Genomic DNA, 27,003 nt, shown 5'->3' with positions numbered 1-27,003 from the left:
TTTTGCTGCAAATGAGGATAACCCAGTCTCTAAACAGACAAGTTCTAAATGGCTTCCAAATTGTATTACTGGTTCATTCATAGAAAGACCTTAGATGTCAGGCCTCACTTTACCAGGACCATAGCACCACTACTGTTTTTATTATAGGGGTAAGTAGCCAGGTAATATTTGAAGCAGCCATTTGGTCCTTCTGTACAGATCTGTTCAAAGAAGACTGGACATCCTGTCTATGGGAAGGGCAGGTTTTGGACATCTTATCCAGGGAAGGGCAAGTTTCACTGCTGCCATCTGCTCAGTCATCTGCAGTCTGCCACTGGAAAAGAAACAAACTTTCTAGTAGATGGTCAAGCTTAGGGAGTCTTCCTTAAAAGTAAGGACTGCAACAATAATCCATGTGAAGAGCATAGTTTATTTCTGTAAGGAACTTAACTGAATAGAAAATATTTAAGTAACATCACTTGTAGTATGTTTCCCTACTTCCATCACTTCATTCCTGGACATCTGAGGGCTAGGCTATGTACCTGTTTACTCCCCCCAAACACATACCACTTGCCTTTTTTATTCTCCATTTCATTGTATCCCTGTAGAACCTGAATTCTTGGGTATGAGTGGCCTTGAACTGAAGAGGCCATCCTTCTGGACCCATGTCCGTTGGATAGTGGTGTTCAGAGACACCACAATCCTCTGGATGTTCTTCGTGTTTCACTGTTGCCATCATTACATTTGGGTAATCTGCTTGCAGGTTGCCCTCAGTCAGCCTGATTAACAAAGTCTTGGGTCCTGCGTCGGTTGACGTCCCTTCTTCCATGACGTCAGGTCGTCAGGGGTATAAAGCATGTAGCCAACGCCATTACATCAGTCTTTCTTGCCATGTGGTGCCCGAAGCAGAAGTAGTTCGCAATTGCCGGTCGACCGACTCCTGAAATTTTCATTTTCGAGTTTCAGAACCGAAGTCATCAACTAAAAGCTAAGTACCCCGTTGGGGAAACTTTTTCTTGCTCTTTTCCAATGTCAGTAAAAGTTCATAATTGCATTACTTGTGGAAAGCAAATACCTAATAAAGATTTTCATTCATACTGTATTAATTGCCTAGGCCCTGACCACGACGTACCTTGCTGTCGGTTTTGTGCTTTATTTAATCAGTGCACTATCCCTCGTCTGTATATTTTTGCCTCTAAATATTTCGGTTCTCGATTTAATTATCCAGAAATGTCATCGGTTAGCCATCCGACTACCGGGATTCCCAAAAAAATGCAAAGATAAAGACAGACACAGGCCACAGAGGTCCAAAACTGCCAACAACGCTTCTCCTAAGCCAGTCTCCAGTTCGCCAGTACTCAGTGAGGCGCTTTCGCAGCCCCTGATACCCGCTACTTCTGATTTATAGGTTCATAGGTTCATAGGTTCATACTAGGCTATCTGCCCGAGGGCATTTACAAGCCTAGCCCATCGTTTTGTGGCTTAGGCCACCCCTTTAGTATGGGGAACTATACCCATTATTTTTCTGTGCCTCTGTCGAGCAGTGACACTGAGGTAATCCCTGGGGTATATCTGCGATCTCCCATCCATTGGTCAAGATTTCTCTTGAACAAGGCCAGCGAGGTGCTCTGCCTCACATGTACCGGGATTTTGTTCCACAGCATAGGGAGTCTTTGGGTGATGAATCTATCCCTCCAGCACGTCCTATTAATAGCCGTGTCAAGGTTTAAGTCTCCGCCCTTGTGGCTCTGATGGATCTAGATTTTTGAGGTGAAGCATATTCATCAAATCTGGGTTTGACATGGCCTTGTATGTTAGGCAAAGGTCACCTCTGAGCAAGCGGTGGCGACTGAATAGAGCTGGAGTTCTTTCAGTCGGGCAGCATAGGACAGATTTTGAGACCCTTTATCCTTTTGGTGAGGAACTTTTGTGGCCTCTCCAGCTGCTGCAAGTGTCGGGTCAGATACATTCGAATGGGGCATTGTACTCAATCATTGGTCTGATGAGTGATGAGTAAAGGGAGACTATGACCTCCCTTGATCTAGATGAGAATCCCTTCATGATAAGGTGGGCAATGTAGAAGGTCTTCCTAACTACTTTAGCTACATGGGTGTCGAATGACAGACTACTATCAACCTGGGTCCCCAGGTCCCTGATAACTTCTTCTGTGCTCAGTGGATTGCCACCTATTTGGTAGCTAGGGTAACCTTGTTTTTCCCGAAGGGTATGACTATGCATTTTTGGCATTTAACTTTAGGCCGTGGCTCTGGCACCAGTTATCCGTTTCTGTGAGACCCTTCTGAAGGATATCTGTGTCAGATGTGTTTTCTACTATGGCCCAGTTTGCAGTCATCTGCAAACTTTGTCAGCCATAACCCTCCTGTGTTTGCTTGTACTTGGAAAAGTAGATGCCAAACAAGAGTGGGCCCAGGACTGAGCCCTGTGGGACACCACTTGTGACAGGCTTTGAGTCTGACATGGCGCCAGCAGCTCTGACCCTGTGGGTTCTGTCACTCAGCCAGTTTGCAACCCATCTTGTGATGTATGGGTTGACATTTAAGCTGATGAGTTTTTCAATGATACCCGAATGGGGTATTGTATCGAAGGCCTTAGCCAGATCGAGGTAGGCTGTATGGACTGCCTTTCCCTCATCAATGGCTTTGGTGACTGTTTGAAAAAGTCAACCAAGTTTAAAAGGCATGATCTGCCTTTGACAAAGCCAAACTGGGTTGGATCCAAAGTCTGCAAATTCCCTATGTCTTTATTTATGAGGTCCATTATGATCCTCTCCATGGCTTTGCAGATAAGGCTTGTCAAGCTAATGGGCGGTAATTTCCAGGGTCGGTGGAGGCACCGCCTTTGTGAAGTGGTACCACAGTTGCAGTGCGCCACTCCTGGAGTGCGTATCCAGAGGTAAGACTTTGATTAAACAGCTGTCCTAGCTGTGGGTTTAATTCCTCATTGAGTTCATGGAGCACACAGCCGGGGACACCATCAGGTCCCATGGATGCTGTGTTTTTGCTTTGGAGAGAGCAGTTCTCACTTGGGCGCTGGAGATGTTTGGGGGCTGCAATCGTTTTGTATAGATATCTCTCCTTTTGGGGGGGAGAAGTTTGCACTGAACCTGTCAGCCAGTATGTTGGCAATGTCTGTAGGATCAGTAATCTTCACATCATTTTGAACTAGCTCTGAGCATATCTGGGAGTTTCCTCCCAGGTTTCTAACATAGCTAAAGAAGGCCTTATGATTGTCTTTTGAGTCTTTAGCTATTTTTCTCTCGAAATTTGCTTTGGATGATTTTATGAGAGCTCTTAGTTTTTACTTATAGTGATCAAGGGTGTCTTACCTTTTAAGGATTTTGCTCTATCTTGTAGTAGCTTCCTCCTTTTGTTGTAGAGTTTGTTTATGGCTGGGGTCCACCAGACTGGATGCTTGCCTTTGGTACAAAGAGTCTTTGTTTTGCTTGGGATTGCCTTATCCATGCAGTCCTGCAGGTGCTGGTAGAAGGCATTTGTAAGTGATTCAGCGGCTTGAGTACTGTTTTCCACGGCTCGGGGCCTTAAAGGAGACCACACTAGTCTTTAGAGGTGTGAAGTCGGCTTTTGAGAAGTTCTTTACTGTGGTTTTTTTTATTTCAGGTGGGGGTGGGATGAGGACCTCCAGCGAGATTAGTTGTGGTCTGATCTCACCAGTGAGGGGTACACCTCCGGTGTTGAACATTGTGCTCCCATGTTCGTGATGATGAGATCAAGTATGTTATCTCCTCTTGTGGGGATGGTGACTAGTTGTTCCATGGCATTTGAGTTTATGAATTCCAGGAACTTTTGGGCTAGGGTGTTTGGGCTTGAGTAGTGTTCCCAGTCTATATTAGGGTAATTGAAGTCACCTAGTATGATGGTGTTTGGTGATACATTTATCCCCTCTAGTGTTTTCAGGAAGGCCATGTGAGGTTCCTGAGTTTGTGAGGGTGGCCTGTAACATGCTACAATTTGCAGAGCAGTCTTGCCTATGGTTAATTGCACCTGGATGGTCTCCGATGCATCGTGCGTTGCCACCAGTCTTGAGGTGTGGGTGTCCTTGATGAATATGGATACCCCCCCTCCTTTCTTGGCCTCTACTGAGACCCATTCGGAGTCTGGTATGCTGAGAGATACTTCAACTATGGAACCCGCGGATGTCTCTACCTTGGATCGGTCCAGAGCTGCTGTGCAGGCACCGGCTTCTCAGGGTGTATTCAGGCCTACGGACTTGCATATTAAATTGACACCTCCTTCATTACTAAGGCCTAAATCTAGATCCATATATAAAAAACCGATGCCCAGGCCACATGCTCAGGCCTCTATGCCTAAAAAACAAATGATAAAAATGACTGAAAATCTAATAACTCTAATCAGGGGTAGCCAACCCCCCCCCCCCCCCCTAAGAGGCCTAGGGCTGAGCTTGATTATTAATCTTTTGATTAGGATTCTGTTTTTTCTGACTATTCTGATGACCTGGATTTGTCCTTACCTACTTATGAGGATTCTGATGCAGACAACTCTATTCCCTCTGCCTCCCCTCTTGAGGATTATTCTTTTGGGGAAACCTTACATACTCTAAGGGAGCATTTTCACTGGGAAAGCCAGGACTTTTCTGATTCAAAAAAGAGGCTTGGGGATTTCCTTCTCCTACCTCAGCATACGCCTTTGGCTATTCCTCCTGTACTAGACATTGTTGATGATGTTTTCTCTGAATCCAGTTTGGCCCATGAATCCCTGCCTCCTGCTCCCAGTAAACCAGACAGATACTACAGGGTCCCAGAGTCCCACAAGTTCCTTTATTTCACAGGGGCCCAAGGGCATTAAGGCTTCTACTGCTAAAAATCCTACCCCTTCTGATAGAGACTCCAGGGCTCTGGATAGATGGGGAAAAAAGGTTTATTCTTCTGCAACTTTGGCAATTAGAGCTTTAAACTGCCAATTTCATATGTTAAAATATCAGCAACATGTTATCGGACTGCTTAAGCAGAAAAGCAAATTCATTTGACAACCTACTTCAAACAAGTGACCACAAAAACACTGCTATCTGCAAGACAAATACTGCAAGCCTTGAGGTTCATGGCCTGATGCATTCTTCTAATTCCATATGCAAGACTGCATATGAGGAAACTACAGTGGTATCTAAAAAGCCTATGGAGTCAACATTCTCACAGCCTAGAAACAATGATTCCTATCATACCTTTGGTGGGCAGAGGCCTGCCACCAAAACTAGGGACTACCTTTCACACCACCCCCTGCCGCCCAAACCCTAACAACAGATACATCAGACTATGCATGAGGGGCTCACCTGGCAGGGAAGTGCATTCAGGGCAAATGGAACCCAAGTCAAATGCACCTGCATATCAATCAAAAAGAAATGTTAACTGTACAGAATGCTCTGACAGTCTTCAAGGACTACATTCTTCCAGGACAACTAATGGTAACCAAGGATTTTCAACATGTTGACAAGTGAATGGGGGAGCCCATATATAGACCTGTTTGCCTCCTCCCAGAACTACCAATTTGACAAATTTTGCATGAGGACTCCCCACAAACAAGTCTGGAAAGTGGATGCTGTGTCCTTCAGCTAGAAAAACCTATCAGTCTATGCCTTCCCCCTCCTGCCTCTGCTCTCCAAAGTACTACTAACAGTCAAACAGGACAAACCAAGGATGATTTTGATTGCTCCAGACTGGCCTCACCAACACTGTTACCCACTCCTGCGCAGTGTGTCACGGTTATCTCCATGGCACCTGCCGCAGACTCCTTCCCTGCTGTCTCAGTAGAAGAACCAGATTCTGCACTCTGTTTCCAACACTGAACCTTGCAGCCTGGCTTATTACTTAAACTCTCCCTTACCATCCCTCAGCAAACCTGTGATGGCTGTCATCTTAGAGGCAAGGAGGCCTAGTACTAGAAAATCTTATGCTGAAAAATGGAAAAGATTCTGTGCCTGGAACCAATCTCAAGGGATGAGCACAGCAGCGCCCAATTTACCTCAGATTTTACAAAACTTAACTGAGATGCTTCACAAGGGCCTGTCTTTTTCCTCCATTAAAATCCACGCCTCAGCCATTTCAGCTCATTATAACACAGAACCTCCCCTCTTCTCTCATTCACTGCTCAAGCAGTAGCTCAGAGGGGCCAAAAATTTGAGACCACCCAGGAGAGCTCCAACCCCAGCCTGGTACCTTAACTTTGTATTGGAGAAACTCACTCTACCTCCTTTTGAGCCACCTGCTACTGCAGACTTAAAATTTCTTTCTTGGAAAACAGCTTTCCTTTTAGCAATCACTTCAGCTAGAAGGGTATCTGAATTACAGGCCCTTATGGCAGTGGAGCCTTTCATCATCTTTCATGCGGACAGGGTGTCACTCAGAACCAATCCATCTTTCATGCCCAAGGTGGTATCCAGTGTGGCTCTTAATCAGTCCATTAATTTGCCAACGTTCTTTCCCAATCCACAGAACAAAGGGGAACGGATTCTGCATTCCTTGGATGTGCACAGACAACTTAGATTCTACTTGGACAGGACTAAACTTCAAAGAAAATCTGAACAACTGCTGGTAGCATGTGCTGCAGGGGCAGAGAGGAAGGCTATTTCAAAACAAACCCTTTCTAAATGGATAAACCATTGCATTAATTTCTGCTGTAAGCACCATGGAAAACCTATCCCCCAGGGGATCAGACCTCTCTCCACCAGGGCTGCATCTACTTCTACAGCCTTTCTTAGAGGCATGCCTACCAGGGACATCCTAGAAGCTGCTACCTGGAGTTCTGTACATACTTTCACCAAGCATTATCATTTGCCAATTTTCTGTAAATCCGGAGCTGGCTTTGCCACTGCAGTCTTGCAGGGCCTTATAGCTGGCCCTAATGCTATCTAAACTTCACCTCCCAACCATAGCTTTGGGTATCTACCCAAATGTAATGACTGCAACAGTGAAACACAAAGAACATAGTTCAGTTGTGTACTCTTACTATAAATGTAGATGTTTGAGTGTATTCACTATTGCAGTCCTGGTTACCCTCCCTCCTACCCCTAACTTCTTTTGGCTATACCTCTACTTTCCTTTATTATGCTTAAAATCCTTTTTGCTGTATTTGCTTTTTTTGTTGAAGGTATTCCTTTGTGTTTTTATGTTTAATTGCTCCCCATTAAGGGGGAACCTGACATCTGGGGCAAGAAAAACTGATGTAATGGCGTCGGCTGCATGTTTTATACCCCTGATGTCCTGACGTCATGGAAGAAGGGACAGCAACCGACGCAGGACCCAAGATTTTGTTAATCAGGCCGACTGAGGACAATCTGCAAGCAGATTACCCAAATGTAATGACTGCAACAGTGAATACACTCGAACATCTACATTTATGGTAAGTGTACACAACTGTACTTTCTCTTTCCTGGGTTTTTGGTTTGCTACTGTGGTGCTGCATCAGCAAGAAAGAACTGAAGATGGTATCAGTTAGCTCTTTCTTATACTAGAAACATGGCAGTGTCCTTGGGAAGAGGAGAGTACAAGGCTCTGGACGTAAGGTGTAGATATCAGACATCAATAATGATTAAGTCCCAGTGTTTATCACTGCAACATTTACCTGTTTGAACTTAAGTTATTATGCCAGTTTTCTATAATTTTACTTTTTCTTGAAAAGTGGTTTGAGCTCAAAAGAGATATAAGAGTTGTATCATCTTTACCATGGTATGATCAAACCTGTTGACAATATGAAAGGTTTTGCAAACCTGAAGTACATTAACTGAGTCAGTGCTGGGTATATTTATTTAATTTTGTTTACATATTGCTCTCACTAGACCAGTAGCCATTTTATAAGGTGGCCTGAAATAATATACGTCCTTCTGTATCACTGCTGCAGTATCCCTTACAGTAGGGATCCCTTGTCTAGGTCAGCCCAATGTCTGGCCAGTAAACCAAAACCTTAGGTTTGTAATAAGGATATCATACATCACATGTATGCTCCCTGCGCATGGAGTAGGGCATAAAGGTGACGTATGGACTTAACATCCTAAGAACTTTTTCGCCAGTTTGAACGCCATCTTCAGTTGTCAGTCTGAATGCTGTTTCATCTGCTGGATGCCAAACTGTTATTGGATAAGTACTTGTTTGGGTTTTTTTTTTTCCTTCTTTTAGTTTTTGCTGGTTATTGGTTTACATGTCATCCAGAATGGGGAAATGTCAGTGTGGGAGACAGGCTTCCCGTAAGGACCATCACAAGCAGTGTTTGTTTTGCTTAGGTGCATGTCACAACCATACATATTGTTTGTCAAGCATTTTAACCAAAAACCTTGTGTAGTCAGCTCTTCTTGGCTATTTACCTAGAGAACCAACATCTAAAATTGTTGGTTCCAGGGTACTGTGGCAGAATTGTCCCAACTCAAAGGTCAGCTGTCCATGAAGAAGAAGATCAAGAAAGCTAGGTTGGATTCTCCTGCTGTACTGCCTCCACAAGACGTCTCTTTCAAGGCAGGTGAAAGCTCAGAGGACCGCCTGTTTTTTTCAGTTGGATTCCTCTTCCACAACTGCTTCAGAGACCAGCATGGACCCATTTTCTTGTACGTCTCCACAGGCTCCGCAGACGTCTTTTTCAGATGTTCATGGGGAACTGTGGCTGATTATTTCCAAAGGGTCTAGGGGTGTTATAGATATTCTTGTTAAGGAGGAGATTTCCACTATGCTTACTGAGTGTAGGCAAGGGTCTGAGCCACCTGAAATCATTAGAGATGATGTCCCTTTAAAAAAAGAATCAAAAGACTAAGCATATTCCTCAGAGGGTCTCTGATCCTGCTCACCCTTAGTCTTCTACTTCTCTTAAGAGGCCTAGAGAACAGGTTTCATCTGATGCGTAATCTTTGGCATGTTCCTCAAAGATTCCCTCTCTCTTGGATTATGGTTCAGAAGAACAGGATTCTATTAGTCCTGATTCCCATTTTGAAGAGATTTCCTTTGGGGATACTGTTTCCCATATGATGGGGTCTTTTAAGTGGGATTATGCTCAGGTTTCAGATGTTCAAAGGCAGTATTATGAACTCCTTCAGATGGAGTCTCCCAAGCCCTCTGCTTTTCCTCCTGTTCTTGCTGCCTTGTTGGATACTTTTTCTGCAGTTTCTAAGGCACCTGATTCTCAGCCCCCTGTTCCTAAAAACCTGATAGGTTTTATAAGGTGCCTGATGATTGCAATTTTCTTTACAAATGTCTCTCAGCTGACCCTTCTAAGTCTAAGCTTTTGCTTTCTACTAAACTGCTCCCCTCTGACAAGAACAGCAGAACTATGGAAAGAAAGTGTATACTGCTGCTACTCTAGCCTTCAGGGCCGTCAGTTATCAGATCCATATGTCCAGGTGTATTCTGAATCTTCTCTCTCTCAGGCTTTTCAGGTTATTTCAGATCTTCCTGATTCAGAGGGGAAGGCTTCGATCCACTCTTTGTTAGGGTAATCTTCTCAAGTGGTTCGCTCTTCCATTAAATGTAGTTATGATGCAGCTGATGTCTTGTCTAGAGCTGGTGGTTTTTGGTTCTGTGTTAAGGAGGTACTCCTGGCTTCATCTTCAACCTCTGCCTGATGATATCAAGGCCAGGCTGATAGATGCTCCTCTTGACTATAAAAATCTCTTTGGTTTTGCTGCTGCTGAGCTTTTAAATCTCTTCAGGAAAAGAGTAAGGATATGCAAGAATTGAAACTTATTTTTGTTTCCCCTGTTACCAAATTTCAGAAGAATTATCCTTCCAAGTCTGCCTTTGTCTGTAAACAGTCTTGTCCTCCTCCCAAAGGTAAAACGGGTGCTAGAAGGGCACCTTCTGCTAAGTCTACTCAGACTCCTACAGCTCTGGAGCCTTTTTTTCTGAATAAGCCAGGTTCTGGTTGACTGTCTTCTTCCCTCCCTCCTCAGCCAAGTTCCTGTATTTCTTCACCTTTCCCTCTCCGTTCCAAATTGGTTACAGATCACTCATGATTCTTGGGTTCTTTCCATAATTTGTCAAGGGTATTACATGGTATGGAAATCCCTTCCCCCCTTTTTTTACATTTCTCAACCTCCTCAGGAACAGCTTGCCTTTTTTCCAGATGTTCTTTAGAGCCTTTTGTCTCAAGGTACCATCCAAGCAATTTCAATCTCAAAAAGGGAAGGGATTTTATTCCAGAATGTCACTGGTTCCCAGGAAAGAAGGCACCTGGAGATAAATTCTGGATCTGTCCCAACTCAACACCTTTCTGAAGATTCCTTCCTTTCAAATATTATCCCTTCAAACCTTGTTTCCTCTTTTTCCTCAGGCTTTCCTTATGTCTCTTCATCTCAAGGATGTCTATCTCCGTATTCATCCCCTTTTCAGGAAATTATAAAATTTTTCTGCTGTTTCCTTGCATTTTCAGTTCTCTGCTCTGCCCTTAGGCATCTCTACTGCCCCAAGAGTCTTCACAAAATGGATTTATAATTTTTATTTTAGAATTTAAGTTATATATGCCGCGGTGGTACGGCGGTAGCGTTGTTACCTCACAGCAAGAGGTTCTCCCATTCGATTCTCGGCTAGGCTTGGGAGTGCCTTCTGTGTGGAGTCTGCATGTCCTCCACACGGTTGGTTAGCGTTCGAAAGACATGCGTGCGTAAATGGGTGTGCCTTCGTTGAAGGTTGGGCGTCGAGCTGGCACTTAGGCGTTTCGTAAAAATCTACTGCCAATCATTAGCGGACCGGAGTTCCGCTGTGGCGACCCCTTACCTGGAAAAGCCAAAAGACAAACAACAACATTTTAGAATTTAAGTTAACGGGTATTTTTTCATTACACGTTTAATTGTATTTTTTATTACTTATTTGATTTATTATATTTATAGTGGCTTTTAGCTTCTTACAGTTATGATTCATTTTTTAAGTTTTAATTGATGTTTCAAGCATGATTTCAAAGTTACATGATGTTATTGAGACTATTTAATGAAGGTGTGAGTAAGTATTCAATGGTTCTTATGAAGTTCCATCGTATACGGGACAAAAGCACTTGACCATTTTGACTTTATTTTTATACAGTCATTAAAATTGGCATTCTTTTGTCTTTTTGAGTTTTAGCCTCTTTGTTTTTCTGCCAAGGCATGTGCTTTTTGTTTTCTTTAGTTTTAAAGTGGTTGGTACATGTTTTACGCTTTTGTTATTTTATAAATTCTTTAAAGATGCCCTTCATATCAGGCCCACCAGAAAGACTATGCCTCCTTCCTGGGATCTTAATTTTGTTTTGGAAAAAATGACCTGCATAAGGTTACCATACGTCCGGGTTTCCCTGGGCACGTCCTCTTTTTTGGGTTCCTGTCCGGGTGGTTTTTGAAAATTCTGTGATTTGTCCGGGTTTTAAAACCCTGACAAATCGCAGAATTTTCAAAAACCAGACATCCCTATTTCGGAGTCTTTCCTCCGCTTTGGTTTTTTTTTTTTTGATTGGCTTGTATATCGGTATACGAGCCAATCAAAAAGCGGAGCTCTGTTCAGTGCGGAACTGCTTGATGTTCCGCACTGAACAGAAGAGGGTCCGCTGTGCGAAGTTTTGATTGGCTCGTATACTGGTATACAAGCCCATCAAAAAGCGGAGCTCTGTTCAGTGCGGAACAGCTTGATGTTCCGAATTGAACAGAAGAGGGTCAGCTGTGCGAGGTTTTGATTGGCTCGTATACAGGTATACGGGCCAATCAAAAATCCCCAAACATGGAGCTACTTGTCTTTAATTCGTAAATGCATTAAAGACAAGACTAAAGCCCTTTTTTTTTTCTTTTTCTCTTCAGCCTTAAGAGGACTCTTTTACATACAACCAAATATGGCAACCCTAGACCTGCAGCTTCAACCTCTTTGCAACATTGTTCTTGGAAGACTGTTCTTCTTTTAGCCCTTACCTCAGCCAAATGGGTGTCTGAGCTGCAGGCCCTTATGGCTTTTCCTCCATTTTAGTTGGATTTGCATAGACAACTCAGATATTGTTTGGATAAAGCTAAAGCCATTCATAAATCTAAGCAACTTTTTGTTTCCATTCATCCTAGTTGTCTGGGTTTGGCTGCTTCGAAGCAAACTATTTCTTCATAGATGTCTAAGGCCATTTCCTTCTGTAACTCTTTTCATGGGAAAAAACTTTCTTCCTCTGTTAACATTCATTCTACCAGGGCTGTGGCTTCTTCGGTTACTTTTTTTAAACTCCATCCGTGATGCAGCTTCCTGGAGTTCTGCGCATAGTACCAAACACTATAAGCTGGATGTGATTTCCAGGGCTAGAGCTGGATTTGCCAGGGCTATCCTGCATGGCTTTCTTGAAGGTTCTGCTAGACTTCCTTCTCCCTTTTTTCCGCCTGAGTTTATATAGTCTCCCTACTGTAAGGAATACTGCAACAGTAATATAGAAGGACATAGTACAGTTGTGTAAAGGTTTTCCATAACAGTAGATGTTGTTCTGTTCACTATTGCAGTATGTGCTCCTTCCCTCATCCTCCCCCTGTTTCTTTCTCCTTCTGGATGCACGTGTTCCTGTTTTCACCTTGGACTGCTGTTACTCCTGGGACTTTTCAGTTCTGAGGATGGTGCATCTGTACACCACCTTTATGCCCTACACCGTGCGCGGGGAGCATACATGTGACATACGATGTCCCTATTACAACCAACCTAAGGCTTTGGTATACTGGCCGGACATCAGGCTGCCCTAGGCAAGGGATCCATACTTTAAGGAATACTGCAGTAGTGAAGAGAAGGAAATCTACTGTTATAAGAGTTTACCCGATTGTACTTAATACTGATTAGGGTAAACATGATTTCCTAGTTAGGGAAATTTAGTGACGCATAGGTGATCTATAGTGTTGGTCCTTCATAGCTTCTTTAGAAATCTGTGATTTTTTTGGCAGGGGGGGGATACTAAGTAGCTGAGAAATACCCTTCTTGCTGACAGATCAGACATTATGCAGCAAGAGAGACTTTTAGAACTAAATTTATCCAAAGAAGAGAATGTCACCCCTGCTGTATAGTTAGGTGTATCACAAAGTAATCCAGATAACCATGAGCAAACTGATATCTGGAATGTTGTTGAGTGAATCCTGGTAGGAGGAGGGATTAGAGGCTCTGCATTTGGATCTAGAATGACCTCTAAATACATTTAAACCACAAAAATGTCCGTTTAAATTAGAGGACCTAGTACTCTACTATTTTTCTTTTTCCTCAGGGCTTAGCCCATTTAAGTTAGAGGACCTAATCCTCTTTACTCTTTTTACTTTGTACGTGTGTGTGCTTGTTAGGGCTAGGCCTGTTTAAGTTAGAGGAACTAGTCCTCGAGTGTCTGTTGTGTATTGCTTGTTACTTAGCTTTCCAACATGTCTAAATACTCAAAACACCACAAACCTTTGGGTTTCAAAAAATGTATAAAGTGCTCCTAGAAGATGTCAATTACAGATGACCATAGTAATTGTGTATATTGTCTCAGAGCCATTCATTTGCAGGAAACTTGCCTATTCTGTCATTGATTCAGCTCCAGAGTTCTCCAGGAGCGGAAAAACAAGCTAATCTTGAAAGGTCTCCTCAAGCCTTCCTTCAAGGAAGACTTAGCGAGTTCATCTTCTTCATCAAAATCCCATTCTTCCAAGCGAGAGAAGGTTAAGTCAGCCAAAAGGCATTCCCCAGTGCCAAGTGGTATTTTGCAACCTCCTCCAAAACAATCTAAGCTTGATCAGACATTTGCCTCCTCCGCTCCACTGTCCTCGGAGCCAGTCGAGGCTATTGATGTTGGCACATCAGTGTTGGCCCCAAGCCTTTCAGAGCCGACCACTGAAAAACTACATCAGAGCCAGTCCAGAGATCCTTTGCCGGTCTCCACAACCTTATAAGCTCTCCAATTCTGCAAAGATCCAGATCGCCTACCATGTCATCAAGATCCTCTAGGAGCCTGTCAGAGAAGGATGTGGAGAAGAGTAGTGCTTAGACTCCTGAAATAGTCTGCTTTCCCAAATTGTTGTTGGCTCTGTCCCAGTCAGTTCCGGAGCCACCTGAGGCCATTCTCCTTGTTGTGGTTCCTCCTCCAACCCGAGTCAGGGCTTCAGAGCTAGAATTTTCAGTGCCACTTGTTGTGGAACCCTTGGTTCCAGCTCCCATAGTGGCTGTCTTGGAGCTGAGCTCCACTCTGACACCTTCGGCGCCATCCGTAGTGTCTAGGAGCCGAAGCTTACCGGGACACTTGGACCCGGACCTCTTAGTTTCTGAGTCTCCCTCTCGAAGCGTCGGTTAGGGTGAGCTCAGACCCTACATCCATCTCGGAGCCGATCAGTCTGGAGTCGATGACTGCCTCAAGTTCATCGGAGACTGGGCTGTCTTTGGAGCTAGAGAGATCTTTTTTTGAGATGATGATGAGTGTGCTGTCTCATTCATCAGCTCCACGCAAGGGTACCGATGCTCTTCCCCCTCAAGCACCGACTTCCGTCTCAGCACCTACTCTCTCTCTCTCTTGACAGCAGAGATGCGCAGCATCAGGAGCCTGTAGTGGGTGGCCCCCAGTCTTCCGAGACCTCCCCAGAGTACCCTTCTGAGGAAGCCCCTCGGAAAAGGACATGCAAGAGGAAGCATGTAGACTCCCAGGATGAGTCCATTGCTTCAGACACTGACCTCGAGGAGTCAGAAAGGTCCCCCAAGTCATCCTCTGATGACATCTCCTTTGTAGACATCTTAGAGATCCTTAAGCAGAGAGGCGGCTAGTCCACTGTCACCCCTTCTGATGAGTAGTTAGTGTACCTGAAGGCTTTCGGGTCTCAACCTTCAGCCTCTTGGGTGTCTCCACCTTTTGGTGAACTTTTAGACCTCATTAGTCGGAAGGTGTGGGGAGACTCCTGATGCCGTGGAGCCATTTCCCCAGAAGACCCAATAAATTTATGTCTGCCCCAAAGAGAAAGATTTTTTTGTCCAAGGGCGTGCCAGTAGATGCCATGGTGGTGGCGGTCACTAAGAAGGAGCTAGCGGAGACTTCTTCATCTGTCCATCCGCTGAATAAGGAGTCTGGAATGATGGACAGATATGGGAAGTATATCTTTTCTTCAGCGGCTTTCACACTCAGATCTCTGAACCATCTAACAGATTTTACGAGGCTACAAAGAGATCTCCTTAAGGAGTTGGGAGAATACTCTACAAGGTACATCTACTGAAGGAGTCTCTGAAAAGGTGTCTGCTCAGTTGTCCACCTTAAATTCCATCGTGAACTCCTGCATGAGGCTGATTTCATTTGCAGCCAACAGAGCGAGCAGGGCAGCTGGCTCAGGAGTTTTCTTTAGGAGACTCTCCTGGATGTGCTTATGTAATTTTGTGGAGCCGTTCAAGTCTACCTTTATCAATGCCCCCTTTGACGGTTCTTCATTGTTTGGACCTCACCAGGTGCGAGCAAGAAGGGAAAATGTGCTCTGCCATGGGAATATGTTTTACCATCCCCTCTAGACCATATCCTAAGGGTCAGAATGGTGTGAAGATGTGGTTCAAGAAGTCCCAGAGATTCTTCCCGGATGCACAGGGTGACTCCTCCTTCAAAGGCAGAGGAGGAGGAGAAAATGGTAGACACCCTAGAGGCAGGGGCAGCCCGCAAAACCAGGGAGGCCACAATTCATTTAGAGGCCGTGCCTATCAGCATTCCTAATGTGGGGGCCCGGCTGTGCTTCTCTGGAGCCAATCGGGGGTCGCACATCTTTGTATCCAGAAGCCTGGCTAAACATCACCCAAGATAAATGGGTACAAATAATAATCACCAGAGGTTACTCCATACCCTTTTCTCTTCCAGCCCGCACTCCCAAGTAGATCCCGGATGTTCCACCCAATCACAGGGATCAAGTAACTGTAGTAGTGAAAAAGTTGTCGCAAACAGAGTCATCCAAACTGTCCCCACAGACCAGAAAAGATTCAGAACTTACTCCAGATTCTTTTTAGTGCCTAAACATACAGGGAACTGGAGGCCCATTTTGGACCTCAGCAAACTAAACGAATCCATAAAGAAGGACAAGTTCCAGATGGGGACACTGCAGTCGATACTTCCTCTGTTAGGGAAAGACAATTGGATGTGCTCCATAGACCTCCACTATGCGTAGTACCATATAAAAATGGACAGAACGTCGAGGAGCCACCAATGCTTCCGGCTAGGAGCCAGTCACTACCAATTTCGTGCTCTGTCCTTTGGTCTCACCACAGCCCCCAGGGTGTTCACCAAATGTATGGCAGTACTGAGAGCTCACCTGAGACATCTAGGATTCCAAGTGTTTCTGTACCTGGACGACTGGGGATTACAATAAACTGGAAAAGTCTGCCTTGTCGCCCTCTCAGTTTGTGACTTTTATAGGTGCAGAAATAGACACAGTCGCCATGTTAGCTCATCTACCTGCAGAAAGAGCGCAGAACCTCAGACAACAAGTTATCCATCTACTTCCTCTACAGAAAATCAAGGCAAAGACAGTGTTAAAACTCTTAGGGACCATAGCCTGCACCATAATGTTAGTCCCTGTCTCCAGATTACATATGCAAATTCTCCAATGGCTTCTGTCGTCCCAGTGGTCCTTTCAGCAACTACCTCTATCTCACTACATTATCTTAACAGTCTTTCAAAAAAGACCTCCATTGGTGGATTCGACCCGGCCAACTAACAACAGGTAGTCCATTCCTTCCTTGCCATCCCATTGCTACTGTGACCACATATGCCTCACAGATGGGGGGGGGGGAGCTCACAGATGGGGGGGGTATTATCCAGGCAGGACTGTCCAAGGCACATGGCAAGATCACGAGGCTCACCTGCATATCAATGTCCTAGAGATGAGAGCAGTGCTTCTAGCATTGCAAGCACTTCGTGACTCTCTTCCTCTAGGGACGATAGCAGTCCAATCAGACAACATGTCAGTGGTATGGTATCTCAACGAACAAGGTGCAACCAGCTCTTACCCCCTTTGTCGAGAGGCACTTCATTTTTGGGAGTAGGCAATCTCTTCCCAACACTTTCTGGTGGCAGCGCAGATTCCAGGGACAACCAGTGTGCTAGCCAAAAAACTCAGCAGGGCAATCTTGATGCCTCACGAGTGGTCTCTGAATCAGGAAGTAGCGGAACAGATCTTCCGCAAATGGGGACGGCCTTGCTGCGATCTCTTCACCAGTCTGATCAACTCCAAATGCAGCAGCTACTTTTCCCTTATCCCCCCTCCGGGGAGTCACCGAGAGATGCACTTGTTCACGATTGGCCCCTGGGACTCACTCTACTTAAATATACCAACTCCGAGATCACAGTACAGCGGGGGAAAAGGGAATATTCCCATTCCGCGCTGTATCATGACTGCTGAAGTCAATGTTCGAAGTTTCACTACTTCGAACAAGTGGACTCAGTGAAGTGGGTTCGAAGAAGTGAAACTTCGAACATCTGCATGGATCCCATATATATATATATATATATATATGTATATAGATATATATATATATATATATATATATATACATATATATACATTTATATATATATATCTATAGATTTATATATATTTATATATATATATATATATATATATATATATATATACATACATACATATATGGGTTTATGTTCTTTAATAGAAAGTACGGTTCATCAAACCGTACTTCCGTGAAAGTGCATTTTGTCAAAAATGTACTTTCACGGACAAAAAAAACCAAACTAAACATAAACACACTAAACACTAATATGAAGGGGGGGGCAAGCCCCTCTGCACCCCCACTTTAATATTCTCACTGCGAGATCACTCTACAGTGGGGAAAAGGGAATATTCCCTCATCCTCACTGTACTACGATCTCAACAAGAGTTTCCTTAGTTGTACATCAACAGTATATGTTGATGTACAACTAAAGGTGCATGCTAACGGCAATTTGTTTTTGTTTTCTTTAGCGAAAATGCACCTTCGACAACATGAAGTTTCGCTAAAGTAATTTCGACAAAGTACCGTTCAATGAACCGTACTGTCGACAAAACAACAAGGACCCATATACATATATATATGTATAAGTGTGTAGGTTCATAGGTAGGTACTAGGCTATCAGCCCTGGGGCCTATACAAGCCCAGCCAAAAAGGTACCCTGGCTTTTGTCACCCAAGAAAACTATTTTCCAGTGCCACTGTCGAGCAGAGCCACAGAGGTGATCCCCGGGGTGAACTTCCTATTTCCCATCCAGTCATCAAGATTTTTCTTGAAGAGTGCTAATGAGGAGCTTTGCTTGATATAGATAGGTAGTTTATTCCAGAGTATGGGAAGTCTCTGGGTCAGGAATCTATCCCTCCGGCATGTTCTGTTTATTGTGGTGACAAGGTGTAGGTCCCTAGAGCGTGTAGCTCGAAGGGATTGGGATTTCTTTAAGTGCAGCATGTCTAACAGCTCTGGGTTTGACATAGCTTTGTATGTTAGGCAGTGATCACCTCTGAGTAGGCGATATGCGACAGAGTAAAGCTGGAGTTTTTTGAGATGGTCTGCGTAGGGCATCTGTTTGAGGCCGGTAATCCTCTTTGTGAGGTATTTCTGCGGCCTTTCCAGTTGTTGTAGATGTCTTGTTAGGTACATACCAAAAGTGGCGTTGTACTCTATAATGGGTCTAATGAGTGATGAGTAGAGGGGAACAATGACCTCTTTTTTTCTGGATGAGAAACCTTTTGTGATGAGGTGTGCCACGTAGAAGGATTTCCTGACTACTGTGGCGGTGATTATCAAAGGAGAGATTGCTGTCCACCTGTGTCCCAAGGTCTCTTATCACACTTTCAGTGTTTAGTATACTACCGCCTATGTTGTAGTTCATGGGTACAGAGTTTTTACCAAAGGGGATGACAATGCAATTTTTGGCATTGAGCTTGAGGCCATGGCTTTGACACCAGGCATCTCTCAGTGAGGCCCTTTTGTAGGATGTCCACATCGTTAGGTGTTTCGATTATGGCTCCTAGTTTGCAGTCATCTGCGAACTTCATTAGCCAAAGACCTTCTGTGTTAGCCTGTACTTCAGAGAAATAGATACCAAACAGGAGAGGACCGAGGACTGAACCCTGTGGTACTCCACTTGTCACTGGTCTGAAGTCGGATTTGGAGTCTGCTACTTTCACAGTGTGGGTTCTGTCAGTGAGCCAGTTGGCAACCCATCTTGTGACATAGGGATTTATACCCAGATGTTCATCGTGTTACCCTGCTGCAGTCATCACACTTGGGTTATCCTGTCGTCAGGCGGTCCTGCAGTCGGCCCGAATTCCAAAGTCTTGGTCCGGCGTCGGTTGCTGTCGCTTCTTCCCTGACGTCAGTGCACCAGGGGTATATAAGAGGCATCCGACTCCATTTTCTTCAGTCTTTCTTGCCGCGCAGTGCCCAAAGCAGAAGCAGTTCGCAAGTGCCGGTTGGCCGACACCTGAGATTTTCGAATCAAATTTCAGTCTGAAGTCTTCAAAGCTAAGTACCCCGTTGGGGAACCTTTTCTTGCCTCAGTCCGATGTCAGAAAAAGTTAACAATTGCATTTCTTGTGGGAAGCAAATACCTCATAAGGACTTTCATTCTTATTGTATACCTTGCCTAGGCCCAGACCACAACGTCACTTGTCGGTTTTGTGCTAGGTTCAATAAGCGAACTATAAAGAGAAGCTTTGATTTTGCACGACACTACTTCCGTAGGAAATTTAATTACACTATGCCGTCGGAGCAACCGACTACTGGCGTGCATAAAAAAACGCAAAGATAAGGACAGGCAGCCTAAATCCAAGCCAGACACCGAGGCCTCAGCTGGGCCGGTCGCCGGTTCTCCGGTTTTCAGTGAGGCGCCTACGGAGCCCCTGACGACCGCAGAATTGGAACCCTAGACCGCTTTGGATTTTCAAGCAGAGAGTTCTAGACCGACGCAGCCATTTTCTTTAGGCCCTACCGACAACATTGCAGAAGGGGAAGCCAGTGCGGTGGAAACACCTTCGGTTACAGAAGGTGTTTTCAGACCGACTACTCTCACCATAAAATGTTATGCTAAGCTTAAGACTCCTCTAAAACCAAAAAAGACTGCACAACTGTCCCCAGTTCAAGGACCCATGCCTAAGAAACAGATGCTTAAAATGGCTGAAGATTTGATTTCTTTAATCAGGGGTTCCCAACTCCCCCAGACAAAAGGCCTAGACAAGAGGAGGATTATGCCTCCTCTGATCAAGTGTCTATCTCCTCAGGCTCCTCTAAGGAACAGGATTACTCTTTTCCCCCTTATGAAAATTCTGATGCTGAAGATTCCATTCCCTCAGCTTCTCTCCCTGAAGACTATTCCTTTGGGGAAACCTTACATACCATGAGGGAACACTTCCACTGGGAAGGTCAGGACTACTCTGACTCAAAGAAAAGGCTTTGAGAGTTCCTGTTACTCTCCAGCACAGACCACTTGCTATCCCTCCAGTTTTAGACATTGTGGATGATGTTTTCTTAGAATCTAGTCTAAATCCAGATTCTCTGCCTCCTGCTCCAGCCAAACCTGACAGATATTATAGAGTGCCTGACACACACAAATTCCTTTACAAAAGCCCTGCTGCTGACCCAGAGACAATCTCCCAGGGTCCCAAAGGGGCTAAGGCTTCTATGGCTAAAAATCCAGTACCCTCTGAAAGGGACTCCAGAGCACTAGATAGTTGGGGGAAGAAGGTTTACACCTCAGCTACTCTAGCTATGAGAGCACTAAATTGTGAATTTCACATGCTGAAATACCAGCAGTTCCTCATGTCTCAGATAAAACAAAAAATGAGCACGCACCCTCAACAGTCTGAATTCGAGGATATGTAGGATCTGTTGCATGCAGCTGAACAGGTGGGCAAACATACTTTACAATGTGGATTAGATTCCTTGGAAGCTTCCTGTAGAGCAGCTGTTACTGGGTCTGTTATACGTAGGCATGCTTGGTTAAAGGAACAAACTCTGCCTGATCATGTTAAAGCAAAGTTACTAGATGCATCCTTACAGCAGGATGTCTTATTTGGGGTTAAAGCAGAAGAGGTTTTAAAGAAAATGGAGGATAAGGCAAAATCTATGCAGACGGTCAAAGATTTCTTACAGGTACAACCCCCACGCTTCAGCAGAAATTGGCCAACAAAAAATTGGTCCTTTCCAGCTTCTGACAGACCACAGAGGGGTAAATACAGACGCCCAAGGGGCAGAGGTCAAGCTTAAATCCCTTACAAACCTCGCCAATGGGGCACTGCAACACAGAGGGGAGGAGAAGACAGGCCCCAAACTACTAGAAGACAAACACAATGACTTAAAACTAAAACAGCCAAGCGAAGCTCTCTTGGCAGCTCCCTTGGGAGGAAAATTAGCACTTTTTGCAGACAACTGGCGCATCATCACAAAGGACAAATGAGTCCTAAACATTATCTCTCAAGGATACAGATTCCATTTCCACACCTTGCCAAGACTAAAAGGAATGCCAAACCTGCCACAAAATCAATGGGCAGAGGCTCAAACACAAATTACAGCTCTCATGGACATGAGAGCCATTCAACTGGTACCTACACAGGAGCAAGGCCAAGGATTTTACTCAAGGCTCTTTCTAGTCCCCAGAAAAGACAATGCATGGAGACCCATTCTGGACCTTTCTATTCTAAACACCTACTTGCAATTACCCAAATTCAAGATGCTAACACTACAGCAGCTTCTTCCCATGTTGGGCAAGAAGGCTTGGCTAGTAACATTGGACCTCAAGGAGGCTTACCTGCATGTCCCTATCAGACAAAATTGCAGAAGATACCTCCGTTTCATTGCAGGTTCAACCCATTACCAATTCTCTGCACTGCCATTTGGCTTATCTACTGCGCCCAGGGTCTTCACAAAGTGCCTGGCACCAGTAATTGCATACTGCAGACAAAGAGGAATTCAAATATACCCATACTTGGACGACTGCCTCATCCAAGCAGAAAGCAAGGACAATCTCTTACAACATCTGGCTTTTGTAAACCACCTTCTAAGTTGCCTAGGGTACACAGTAAACGAGAAGAAATCAAAACTAGTGCCCTCACAAAATATGACATTCCTGGGAGCCAGCTTGAATACAACGGCCCAGATGGCTTATCTGATGCCAGACAAACAACTACAACTAACTCAATACTTCAAAATAATGGCAACAAAGACCCAACTCCCTGCAAGAAAAATTCTGCAGGCCTTGGGCTTCATGGCATCTTGCATACTGCTAATACCATTTGCAAAACTGCATATGAGGAAATTACAATGGTACCTGAAAAGCGTATGGACTCAACACAGCCACAGCTTGGAAACAATGATACCTCTCATTCCCTGCCTTCAACAGGAGTTTCTATGGTGGTCACAGGCATGTCACCTCAACAAGAGTCAGCCTTTCACCTTACCCCCAGCCAGGCAAACTATGACAACAGATGCATCCGACTACGTCTGGGGGGCACACATGGCAGGACAGTGCGTTCAAGGCATATGGAATGCAGATCAAAGGAATCTGCCCATCAATCAAAAAGAAATGCTAGCTGTACAGGAAGCACTGACAGCCTTCAAGGACCGCTTACATCCAGGACAGCTTATAATAAGAACAGACAACACTACAGTAATGTGGTACATAAACAAGCAAGGGGGTACACACTCCTACCCTCTATGCAGGCAAGCAATGACCTTGTGGAACACAGCACTGACTTACCAAATTCAATTACAAGCACAATTCCTGCCAGGAAAAAAGAACACATTGGCAGATGACCTAAGCAGGAACATCATGGATCCCCACGGGTGGAAACTGGATCCACAAGTATTTGGAATGATAACTCAAAAATGGGTGCGCCCAGACATAGACCTGTTTGCCAACCCCCAAAACTATCAGCTATCAAAATTCTGCACAAGGACATTCCACCATCAAGCTTGGAAAGTGGACACCCTCTCATTCAGTTGGAAAATGTTGACAGTATATGCCTTTCCTCCATTGCCTCTTCTCACAAAGGTGCTGCTGAAAGTCAGGATGGAGAGACCCCGAATGATACTCATTGCCCCAGACTGGCCACGCCAGCACTGGTACCCACTACTAAGGAACATGGCTCACGGCCCACCATGGATTTTACCACAAAACCCTCATCTGCTCCCACAGCAAGACAGCCAGATTCTACACAGCCAGCTCAAAACCTTAAAATTGGCTGCATGGCAAATCACCTAAGCAACCAGCCAGCTCCTCTTTCACAAGCTGTTATGGATGTCATCCTGGAGGCCCAGCACCAGAAAAGCCTACTCAGACAAATGGAAAAGATTTTGCGCCTGGAACCAAGCTAAAGGCCAAAATACCCTTGAGCCGGACATGCCTCAGATTCTACAATATTTAACTGAGATGTTACACAAAGGACTTTCTTTTTCATCTATTAAAATCCACGCCTCAGCTATTTCAGCTCAACTACAACATGGATCCTCCCTTATTTTCAAACCCACTTCTAAGGCAGTACCTCAGAGGGGCCAAAAACATTAGGCCTCCCAGGAGAGCACCAACACCAACTTGGGACCTCAACTTTGTTCTGGAAAAACTTACGCTGCCACCTTTTGAGCCAGCTTTCTCAGCTGATTTACAGTTAATATCATGGAAGACTGCCCTGCTGCTAGCAATTACTTCAGCCAGAAGAGTCTCAGAGCTACAGGCACTAATGGCAGTAGAGTCTTTCCTCATTTTCCATCAAGACAGAGTTTCTCTATGAACTAACCCCTCCTTTATGCCAAAGGTGGTATCCAGTGTGGCTCTAAATCAAACCATCCATTTACTCACCTTCTTCCCAAATCCACAGAACAAAGGAGAAAGACTCCTGCACTCCTTGGACATTCACAGGCAACTACACGTTACTACTTGGATAAAAGTAAGGTTTTCAGAAAATCTGACCAGCTTTTTGTATCCTATGCTACAGCATCACAGGGTAAGGCTATCTCAAAACAGACCATTTCCAAATGGATAGGACATTGCATACGTTTTTGCTACACCCATCGTGGAAAACCAGTTCCTGCAAGTATAAGGCCCCACTCCACCAGGGCAGCTGCTACATCTACTGTCTTCCTCAGGGGTTTAACAGCCAAGGATATTCTGGAAGCTGCAACTTGGAGTTCAGTACACACCTTCACCAAACACCATCTCTTACCACTTTACTCTAAGACTAGAGCTGGCTTCGCCACTGCAGTTTTGCAGGGCCATCTAGCCTCCTCTAACCCTGTTTGACTCCACCTCCCATCCTTAGCTTTGGGATTCAACCCAAGTGTGATGACTGCAGCAGGGTAACACGATGAACATAGTACAGTTTTGTACCTACCATAAATGTAGATGTTCGAGTGTATACCCTGCTGCAGTCCAGATTACCCTCCCTCCATCCCCTCTGAACTAGCTGGACTTTACTATACCTTTCTATCCTATACAACCTCTGTGGCGTATTTGCTTGTGCCTGAAGGTATTGTTTTATTTTTGTATGTACATTTTTATATAGCAATATATATATTGCCTACCTATTGGGGGCACCTGACATCTGGGGCAAGAAAAACTGAAAAAAATGGCATTGGATGCCTCTTATATACCCCTGGCGCACTGATGTCAGGGAAGAAGCGACAGCAACCGACGCCAGACCAAGATTTTGAAATTCGGGCCGACTGTGAGGACCGCCTGACGACAGGATAACCCAAGTGTGATGACTGCAGCAGGGTATACACTCGAACATCTACATTTATGGTAGGTATAAAACTGTACTTTTAGTGAGTTTATCTGTAATTCCAGAGTGGGGGATGGTGTCGAAAGCCTTGGCAAGATCTAGATCGGCTGTGTGAACCACCTTACCCTTGTCTACGGCTTTGGTGACTGCTTCAAAGAAGTCTGTCTGGTTTAGGAGACATGATCTGCCTTTTACAAACCCGAACTGGGTGGGATCCAGAGTTTGGAGATTACCAATGTCTTTGTTTACATTCCATGGCCTTGCAGACCAGGCTCGTCAGGCTAATGGGGCGGTAGTTCCCGGGGTCCGTGGTGGCTCCCCCCTTGTGGAGTGGGATAACCGTTGCTGTGCGCCATTCAGCAGGCACAAAGCCTGAGGTGAGGCTATGATTGAACATGGTACTTAGGTGGAGTGCTAGTTCATTCTGTAGTTTGTGTAGGACGCAACCTGGGATGTTGTCTGGTCCCATGGATGCTGTGTTCTTGGCTTTGGAGTGTGTGGATTTTACCTGTGCCGCTGTGATTACAGGAAATTTGCATTCTTCCGGTATAGAGATGGGCTCTTTAGGGAGTGAGAGGGGGGTAAACTTAGCACAGAACCAATCTGCCAGGATGTTGGCAATATCAGTTGGGTCTGTATATTTAGTGCCATTGTGCTGCAACTCAGAGCAGATGTGAGTGTTGACATTGAGATTCTTGACATAGCTATAGAATGCTTTGTGGTTGTCTTTAGAATCAGTGGCGATTTTGTTTTCGTAACTAGCTTTGGAGGATTTTATCAGGGATTGCAGCTTCTTACTGAGGCTGACCAGGGAGCTCCTCCACTCGTGGGATTTTACTCTCTTTTGCAAGAGTTTCTTCCTTCTGTTGTACAGTTTGTTTATGGCAGGGGACCACCAGATTGGCTTCCTTTTTTTGGAGGATAGCGTCTTGGTTCTGCTTGGGATAGCACGATCCATGCACTCATGTAAGTGCTTATAAAGTGCAATTGGGTAGGATTCAGTAGTCGTAACTGTATTGTCCATCTGCATGGGTGTCATGAAGTTCACCACTTCTGTCTTAAGAAGCATGAAGTTGGCTTTGGAGAAATTTTTTACCATGGTTTCCTTAATGGGGGGTGGAGGCAGGATGTGGATATCTAGGGTAATTAGCTTATGGTCTGATCGGAACAATGAGGTGTTTAGTTCAGGTGTGGAACACCAGTCACACATATTGGTAAGAACTAGATCTAGGATATTGTTGCCTCTGGTGGGGGTGTGGATAAGTTGATCCAGGGCATTGGAGTTCATGAATTCCAGAAAGCATTGAGAGCAGGAGTTGGTACATGAGTAGTTTTCCCAGTTAATGGTGGGGTAGTTGAAATTGCCCATTATTAGGGTGTTTGATTGAACCCTAATATTTTCCAGTACATCAAGAAAAGAGGAGTGAGATTCCTGGGGCATGGTGGATGATTTGTAGCAAGCTACAATTTGGATTGCGGTTTTGCCCAGAGTTAGTTGCACTTGGATAACCTCGGCTGCATTATGCTGAGCAACTATGGGTCTACTTCATTTGATCAAAAGACCATTTGACTGAAACCTATTTGATCGAAATTTCATTTGATTGAAAACCAGTATTCAAGGCATAAATCTGGGATTTTTCCCCCTCCCCAATGTCGTGCGACCCTGGAGTTGGTGTGTGTGCGTGCGTGTGTATGTGTGTGTATATATATATATATGTGTATATATATATATATATATATATATATATGTGTGTATATATATAGTTAGGGGGGGTGTAGGGGGGAGAAGCCCCCCCATCTAGTTTCCTTTAAAAGAAGAAAATAACACAAAAAGTACAGATTTTAAATGAAAATAGGTGGGGGGGCTTTGCCCCCCACACCGCCCAACATGGGGGGCTGCACCCCCCCATCTGTATATACCAACTCCAGGGTCGCACAATATTGGGAGGGAGACATATCATTATTTGCCTTGAATACTAGTTTTCGATCAAATGGGTTTCAATCAAATGGTCTTTCGATCAAATGAAGTAGACCCATATATATATATATATATATATATATATATATATATGTATATGTTCGGTGGTGTAGGGGTCTACCCCCCCTTCAAAAAGAAGTTTAAAGGAGAATAACGATTTTCAAGATTTGCTTTTCTGCATTTTCGGTCTTTTTTCGGCTTATCAGCACTTGACATTTGAAGTGCCCACATTTCAGTAGGGAGCCCATATACTGTTATGGTATGTTCTTGCAAGATTTACTTTCCTCGAAGCCCTGACCAAATTTCTCCTAGTAGTGTAAACACCACCTCGGGTCTCCCCTGAAGAGAGGCTACTTGTC

General features: G+C 44.6%; 1 protein-coding gene across 2 annotated transcripts in view; it reads left to right on the top strand.

Annotated features, from left to right (window-relative positions):
• The window catches only part of DAPK1 (death associated protein kinase 1), a 1,440,273-nt gene that overhangs the window by 599,367 nt on the left and 813,903 nt on the right, over positions 1 to 27,003 (top strand). The window lies entirely within an intron of this gene.

The sequence above is a fragment of the Protopterus annectens genome, chromosome 2.part2 (assembly GCF_019279795.1).
Source record: "Protopterus annectens isolate FY-2018-M chromosome 2.part2, PAN1.0, whole genome shotgun sequence".
NCBI lineage: Eukaryota > Metazoa > Chordata > Ceratodontiformes > Protopteridae > Protopterus > Protopterus annectens.
The sequence above is the reverse complement of the archived record's forward strand: the minus strand, read 5'-3'. Positions and strand labels throughout refer to the sequence as shown.